Source organism: Amblyomma americanum, chromosome 3 (genome assembly GCF_052857255.1).
Source record: "Amblyomma americanum isolate KBUSLIRL-KWMA chromosome 3, ASM5285725v1, whole genome shotgun sequence".
In the NCBI taxonomy this organism is placed as follows: Eukaryota; Metazoa; Arthropoda; class Arachnida; order Ixodida; family Ixodidae; genus Amblyomma; species Amblyomma americanum.
Window position 1 is genome coordinate 69,825,927 of NC_135499.1, and position 8,839 is coordinate 69,834,765.

Below are 8,839 nucleotides of genomic sequence, written 5' to 3' on the forward strand. Positions count from 1 at the left end.
CTGTAAGGAACAGGGCAAGAACGCTGGATACAAAGTGCATCGGACCGCTGTCTTCACCTTCTCCTGGATGCCTGCGTTGCACGATCGTGGCGCCATGCATACACACGACGTCCCAGTCACGTCACAGCGTACTGCCGTACATCGCGGAAACAAAACGAGACCAGCAGTGGCGGCAAAGAAACGTCTTTAATCTGACTCCACTGAGTATACGGCACTTCTGTAAAAAATACACAAACCATATCTCCGGCGCTAGCCGAAAGTATCTTGACGGGGTGGTTCGCAATGGGCAAGAAAAGCAGAGTTGGGGAGACGACAGGCAATGAAACTGAAAACAAGACCGTGGTAACGGATCTACGTTTCAAATTCCTGCAACACATTTTCTTCTCGTAAGAGTATACCATCTCTTCACTGTGGTATAAAAACCGAATCCCTGAAGTTAAAGAACCTGAATGGTGCACAAGCCACTTGCGGGCAGCACCACATTGGACAAATAATGTTTGCCATCTCTTTGCCTTTAGAAGTTTTTAAAAAGAATGCATTTGTATATTGTATCCTTAAAATCCGTTCATTACTGTTACTTATTTTTGCAGCCCATAATGGAACTTTTTAAAGAGAATTTTGAATTCCGTGCTCTACTCGCGCATTGAAAATATTTTTCGAGCACTATTTTCATCCAGTCTATAAATCCTCTGTAAAAGTCGAAAAAAGCAGGATTCGCAGTAAGGATTACACAAAAGCATTGTATATAGCTTGTGCTCCGTGGTTTTATTTTCGAACAAAAATATAGTTCTTGGATTTTACCTTCATAGTGCAAGGTAGGTGTGTAAGTTTAACAACTTTTTTTTTCGAGACTGCAGTTTTAAGCACTTTACAGAACATTGTTACTAGGACGTCCTCAAAACACTGTTCGTAATTTAACTTGCGCATGCGACTTACATTCATTCCATTGGATGTTCGAAAATACTGAATTACGCAGACCACCGCTACAAATAGCACTGGATTATCACTATTGTCAGTTACTAACCTACACATATATCTGAAATATTAGCACCAGCAGCATTAAAAGGCTGCTTAACATGTCAAGCTTATTCACTTGAAAAGAAATTGAAGAGCCTGTGTCAAGTAAAGAAAAGGTCAGAAAGACCTATATATTACAATTTTATTTTTTTAAATAGAGGACAATAAACAACATTTTAAACCACAATTCTTGGACAGGTATTAGAGATAAGAACTAGCTTAAAATCAGCACCTAAAAGTAATCAAAACGATACAATAGCAAATCTTGAAAAACAATGCAGAGTTGACTTGAAAACTTCGCTACACTTCAGGCTAACTGGTGCTGTCAGATAAGATTAGCTATAAAAATGTTATGCACCAGACAATTCCCAGTGGCTAATTCCAAGTGGCTAACTTCAAGATGCAGATTACAAACTACAGTAAAAGAAATACTAAACAGACATCCTAAAGCAGCCCACTAAATCTACAGTAAAATATCACAAGTATCCAACCTCTAATGTTTGTGTTTGTTCTTGAGAAACACATAGGATGAACATAACCTTAGAAAACGTATACAATACATTCAATTTAGCACAATCACATAAAAAGAACACAAAACAAAACTTTACACTCAATATATGGAGGCCTATGCTCTAGAGAAAGTTTGTGCCCCGAAAGATATGTTAGCCACCCATTTGAAGGAGCCTGTCGGAAATAAAATGCAGCACTCATAACTTATATGGAAAAAAATAGAATACAGAAACACATGCACACATGCTTTTCAATCTAGCTAACAAGTAATGACTAATGATGAAACACAAGGAATTAGACAACCTGGTATTACATGAGTGTGCGCACTACAAGCAAAGCAAAAACACATGGGCTAAGGTCGAAGCGCTCAGGACATGGGCATTCTCTTTGATCGCGAGAAAGGTATTCATCACCTTCACTTTGAACGAAGTGAAGAAAAATTCAGAAAAGTTCCCATGGCAACTGATCAGACTAAGGACTAGTAACTTTGTGATAAAATAAGTAATTGAATTTCTGAATACCTGTGTCTAAGCACATATTTGTTTCAAAACTTAATTTTTCACCAAATCCATTATCACCATTATTTTTTCTAATTAAAGGATATGTATAAACACTAGCAAATGTGTCATGTGGCAGAACGGGAAGTCCATTAAAAAACAAGAAAATTACAAAATGCTGACTGTGCTCCCAGGAAGCTGTCCGAGCTAGATACAAAAAAGATAAAAACCATGACTAGCCCATGCAGGGACTAGAAACCAGTGGTCTGATGAATCTTAGGGTCAACGAAATGTTGCTATTCCTGTTTGTCATGTCTTTTCATGCTGTCACATAATGCGAGTACAGCATTTGTCGAAGTTTAAAAGAGAGAGAGACTCTTTAATGAAGAAACAGAGAATTTAGCCGGCGTTTCAATATCGCTGGCATGCTACTCTGCGTAGGGAGGGGAATTTGGAAGATAAATACTGAAGGAGAGCAGCGTGGAAGAGGTGGAAAAAAAACGAAGATAAAATGCAGCCATGAAATGGGTACTAAGGATGCAGTGGCGAGTATTGATGTAACCTATGGAATGATGCAGTGCATAGTCCGACGAATGGGCTGACGAAGTTCACTGCAAGAATGCATGAAGGTAACCTGCAAGTGAATTTAGAGCTTATCGAGATGTCCAATGTCTTTTAAATATGTAAAAAGAAAGTTCATTGCAAGTCTCTGTTGCCTGAAGCAGGCTAAGGGGCCTAAAACTTTGTCCATTGTTAGGGGCACTAGGCAGAGCTTCTGCATGCAATGTTCACAGTACGCACGCTCGTTAGCATACGCAGGGCACTCAAGCAGGATATGTTCCACAGTTTCTATCGAAGCACAGTTGTCACAATGCGGACTGTTCATTTGTCCAAAACGGTATCGCAGGCCATTTGTATATGCACCATTCAGACGAAGTCGGTGATAAAGTGTTTCGAGTTGTCGAGGAATTCTGGGTGAGAGTCTTGATGTAAGATGCGGGTCGATTGAGTGAAGAAATTGGTACTGATGTGTCGGCAAACTCCAAAGCCGATACGTTTCTTCGTACGCAAAACTTTTAGCCATTTGGGACGCATCAGATTTTGTGAGAAAACTTCGAATGTATCTCTGATGTTGATGGCCCTTACGGGCCGCTTCATCTGCTTTTTCATTAGCCATAATGCCACAGTGAGCCCACTGAAATGTTATGCAGTGGCCTGCGGCAATAGCTAAATGATGGATATACCCAATGTCCAGGGAAACTGGCTGGTGATTCGTTTTCTTCAGCAGGTTGGCCAGGATCTGCAGAGATGCTTTTGAATCGGTGAAGATAACCCAACGGCCGGCGGTTCGGCGCAGGATGTAAGAAACAGCTTCCTTAATGCCGTGAAGCTCAGCTGTTGTAGAGGAGGTCCTCCGCTGCAGCCGGTAAGAAAGGGCATGGCCTGTTGAGGGCACATAAAGGCCACAAGAAGAAGTTTCTTTAGTAGTTGAACCATCGGTGAAGATATGGGTGTGCTGCGTATATTCTTCTATTAAGTAGGCGAGAGTAGCTTGCAGAAGTGCTGCCTGTGGCATGCGGCTTTTTCTATTCACACCTGGAACAGACTTCTTCACCTTTAGAGGAGAGAGTGTCCATGGAGGAAAGGCCAGAAGTAGTAGTTTCTGAGGCTGATTAATAGTAGGAAGGGGCAGGAGCTGCACTGCCTGGCCAAAGCTAGAGTTGCTATGAGTTAGGTGGACACGGTGTAGGAAGTGCTTCTTCCCTTGCAGGACATGACGGAGATGGGTAAGCATAGTTTCCTGGGCGGCAATTACCTCTAGTGGGAGACATCCTGCCTCCGCTACTGTTCCTGATGCAGAGGAACCCTTTGGGAGGCCAAGACATATTCGCAGGCAGTTGTTCCGTGCGGCATTGAGAGTCTTATTGCTTGATGTAGATAATCTTTGAAGCACTGGTAGACAGTAGCGCAAGGTTCCTTCAACGTAGGCTTTTTCAAGCAGAAGCATTGATCGGCAGTTGCTACCCCACCTTGTTCCCGCCATGAACCTGAACACTTGCGATGCTGCAGTAATCCACGCACGGAGTTTTTTTATCTGAGGTGACCATGACAGATTATAGTCGATTGCAACACCCAGGAATCGCTGAGATCGTACATATGGCAGCGATCGTCCGCCTAGGAGCAGCGGATATCGGGTCATCGTTTTTCTTGTAAACGCCATTGCAACACTCTTTTCTAGCGAGAGACGAAGACCTCTGGAAGCCAGGTACATCGAAATGTGCAATAGTGCTCTCTGAAGACGTTGCTAGGTAATATAGCGCGAACGTGACGCGGTCCAGATGCAGATATCATCAGCATAAATTGTTATGCGGACCCCTCGCGAAACGTGTCTTCTTATGTGAATAATGACAACATTGAACAGGAGAGGGCTGAGCACCGCTCCCTGTGGTACGCCCCTCTCCACTGCGTGAAAGCGTATTGGACCGTTTGGAGTGGTAATAAAAATTTGTCGTTCTTTTAATTAATGCCCAATCCACTTGTATAGCCTTCCTCCAAGGCCAAGAATGCCAAAGGCTGCGAGAATTGCATGGTGAAAGACGGAGTCAAAAGCGGCCTTGATGTCTAGGAAAACGGCTGTTGGGATGTACCCAGCATGAAGGTACTCCTCAATTGATGAGACGAGGGCGATGATATTGTCAGTCGCAGACCTGTTTTGACGGAACCCGTTCATTTCTTGGGGGAACTCATTTCGGCTTTCTAGGAACCAAGTTATGCGCTTGCAGATCATGCGCTCCATGAGCTTACCTACGCAGCTCAGTAGGGCAATGGGCCGGAATGATGCGTAGCTTGTTGGCTGCTTACAGGGTTTCAAAACTGGCATGATTTTCGCCAGCTTCCATTCCGTGGGGACCTCACCAGCCATCCAGGAAGAATTGTAATACTCCAGGAGTCGAAGACGGGAGGTGTGGGGTAGCTTTGCAATGGCGTCATAGGTCACCTCATCATGACCCGGAGACGTGTGCCTGTTTGTCTCCGCGATAGCTGTGGATAGTTCTTCCATTGTGAAAGGCAGGTCTAACGCTGGCACTGCCGCCTTTGGGATGCCTGTTTGGCCATCTGCGGAGAGTGTCGAATGCCCTGACCCTGCCGACAGCAGCTTGCAGTATTCTTCTGAGACTTCTTTTATAGATTTTTGTTCGTGAAGGGAGAGTGCAGCGAAGGGGTGGAGTTGTTGAAGTGGCGTGCGCATACCTCTAACTATCCGCCAAATATTGGTTACTGGTTTGCGCACATCCAGCGTAGAACAAAAGTCACGCCACTTTTGCCGACTGAGTTTATCCATGTAGCGTCGAATGTGACGTTGTGCCCGTCGGCATGCGCGTAGGTAATCGAGGCTTTTTGTGCGCAGAGCTTTCCTTTCAGCTCGCCTGCGTATAGCACAAAGCCTTTGGAATGTGTCATCATTTGAAGGTAGGTTATCATTTTTAGCTGTAAGTTGTGTACTCACCCTCAGGCAATACGCAATTGTCGATGCTAATTCCTCGTTGCGAGTTGCCGCAGTAACTGCTCTGCTTACAGCGTCCTTGAATGCGTCCCAGTCTGTAGATTTTATAAGGAATTTCTTTGGGTTCCTCTGCGCATGGAAAGCCGATATGAGGATTGGGTAATGGTCGCTTCCACGTGTCTCCAAATCAGTGCACCAGCCAAAGTTGTGGGCGAATGAACTTGTGACAAATGTCACGTCGATGCTGCTGGTAGTCGTCGGGCCTCGGAGGTAGGTGATGCTGCCGTCATTTAATGTCTGAACTGAATGCTTGGAGAGAAGTTTTGCAAGCTTGGCACCTCGGGCACATGTATGTGAGCTGCCCCAAATTTCATTATGAGCATTGAAGTCTCCGCAAATAATATGTGGAGAGGGCGTCCTTGCTATCAAGTCTTCAAGTCTCAAAGCATCAAATGGCGTGCCTGGCTCAAGATATACTCCAATCAGAGTGTACTGTTGTCCGGCAATAACTGTGACAGCGCATACGTATTCAGTGTCGCTGTGAGGCGGGACATCAACCGGTGAGGCCGGGATATCCTTGCGAAAGCCTATCAGCAATCTGCTGACGTTATGTGGCCGTTGTGAATGATGGAAATAGTATCCACTGAGTCGGAAAGTTTCCTCGACGCGTGATTCACAGATGACTATGAAGGGGAAGCGGTACGCTCGCACGAGTTTAGAGCCCAAGGAATTCGCTTCTGAGCCTTGTTGTGCATCGCTAGCATTCCAGATCTCTTGAAGGTACAGAAAATGTTGCCCTGACCACCGTGAATGTTGGACATCCATGGATGCTCAGAGGCCTTATTACACGGCTTAGAAGCCAAACCCTTTGGATCTGTACTTTTTGACAAAGGCTATACATCAGTTTTCTCACAGATTCATGCTAATATTGTTTTCCATTTTCTTCGCTCTGGCCAACCGTATCATGTTAACATTGATACGTTATAGCAGCACAGTTTGTGTGCCACTACCAGTATTCCAAACAGTACTAAAAAACTAGACATGTAAAGCATGTACAGGCAGATAGAAGAGGCCGGTGTGAAGGAAAGATGAAGTGGTTTTTAAAAACTGATGAGCTCAAAACCATTGAAGCGTGGTGTATTCTAAGCCAAATATCTAAAAGCACTCTCAAGAAAAGTCAGCAGACAGAGTGCCTTCTTTAGATTTTCCAAACGGAACACCCAGAAGGCTGCAAACAGCAGAATCCCCACACAAGCGATGACGTTTTCACTACAGGGTGATGGCCAATGAACAGGAAAACTGCGCCTTGATAGGTGAGGAGGCATGCTGTGAGTGCTTGGTCCTGCAAAATTAAAAACGAAATATCACTGACATTTCCAACACTTGTAGAAGTGCAAAATAATACTGTCGCATTTCAGTATAATGCACATTATGACTACACTATCCTAGGGATGAATTCATGAGGGGCTGGTCTCCCCTCCTCAAAGTGAGAAATTTTACATAGAAATACCATGCTCAACTTAATTTTTTCAAGAATAAAGTCAAAGAAATGCGAGGTTTAAACATGTCACTGACCGATTTTTAAAGATAATGGTAACCAGGCTAATGTACTTGGAGCTATCAACACTGTCTAGCTTCAACTTCATTGCCCACCACTATGTGCAGGAGACCTTGGTGACATGTTTTGTATCAAAACTTTTTCATTCATGATTCGCTAGTATGGATGTATCACTTTGCGAATTTTGCTCGGAAACCAAAGTGTCCATATTACAGAGGTGCAACTGTACATATGATTTGTCCATTAGAGCCATGATCACATTTAGTGGGCCACCACAACTATGCAAACGTTAAACAAAATGCTGCAATGGCCTCCCTGCCAAAGATTTGAAAACCATATTCTAGCTATAAGACAACTGAGCTGCTCAATCTCATTTAATTGCAACCATTGCAGCAACAGCCTAACTGTAATCGGACTAGAGGCTTAAGAAACAATGGTGAGCCACTGCTCATAAGGGAGCATGATACAAAGTGCGTATTCAAAAGGTACAGCTGCACACGAAATCTACCACTCTTGCTTTATCCGTGGCATTTGATACATATGGTGACTACAGGAATTTTTGCTGAGCATCGAAGAAGCAAATGTTCTCTAGGGAATCACATTTTGAGCACCTATAACAGCCCGGGATGCAACAATCATATTTGCGTGTGTGTAATGAAGACCTAAAAATACAAAACTGGTATGGTGTTGTTCAGAGTGTATCTCGTCATTGTACACAGCTTGTGAAGTAGCACTCCACAATGATTGGATGCCATCGAAGACTACAACACAAAACACTCTTTTCCAACTGAAAATAAAAAATAGCTGCACCATATCCAGACCTCATTACCATTTGTCAATAAAATGAAAAAAAAACCACAGTCCCAAAAGCAAATAATGGTGATCGCCTCTCCATAATTTCGTGCAAGTCTAAAGAAACCACAACCGTCTCAACATTGGATTATTGGTTAGTTGAAAAGAGTGGTAGTAAACACGCGTGAAAATGAGACAGTAGCAATGCAAATCCCAAAATAGCAGCGTGTCAGTACGCTGTATCTGGTTTAGTCATGAAATTACTCTATTTTCAAAACTGAGCATAGTTGCAGCAGTTACACTGGCTCCTTATTCCTACTATTGTCTTTTTTTTAATTGCACAAGTAACTATGCCTGAATTTTAACGAAAATCCCTTGGGGGTCAGCAGCTCCTTACTGTCACTGTTTGCATCCCGCCTCTTTGCAAGATAACGAAACACCAGGGCTTTGTGCCAGTCCCATTCTAAAATAAATAATCACCAAACCCAAGCTTTGCTAAGGCTCTTGACATCAATGACTAAATTTGAGTAAATTCTGTGCCTAAAAGGTAGTCAGATGGTGAGATAAATAGTGAGCTGCTATTTTTGTACAAAAATTTCACTTCCGGCCTATGTCCACCAATAATTTGGACAAAAATACCTACAAGTGCTGCAGGGGGCATCTTTCTTTGCGACTTAACTCTGAACTGTTTGGTACTGCTTGTAGATTAAACTGATGCAACCTTGGAGCTCTTCATAGATTAGAACCTGTATAGAACAATGTCCAGTCAGGTGTGATACCAAACAAATCATTACGAATAAAATGTATGTCGTTCGAATTACTGACTCCAATAATGATAGGTGAGCAAGGCAATGAAGTATGTGATGCTTTGAAATTAAAGCAGCTGTTATATTTTCACAGTGACAGCACGTTTATACTGCACTCATCGAAGTTATGCCGCAACGAACCGCAGAACATAAG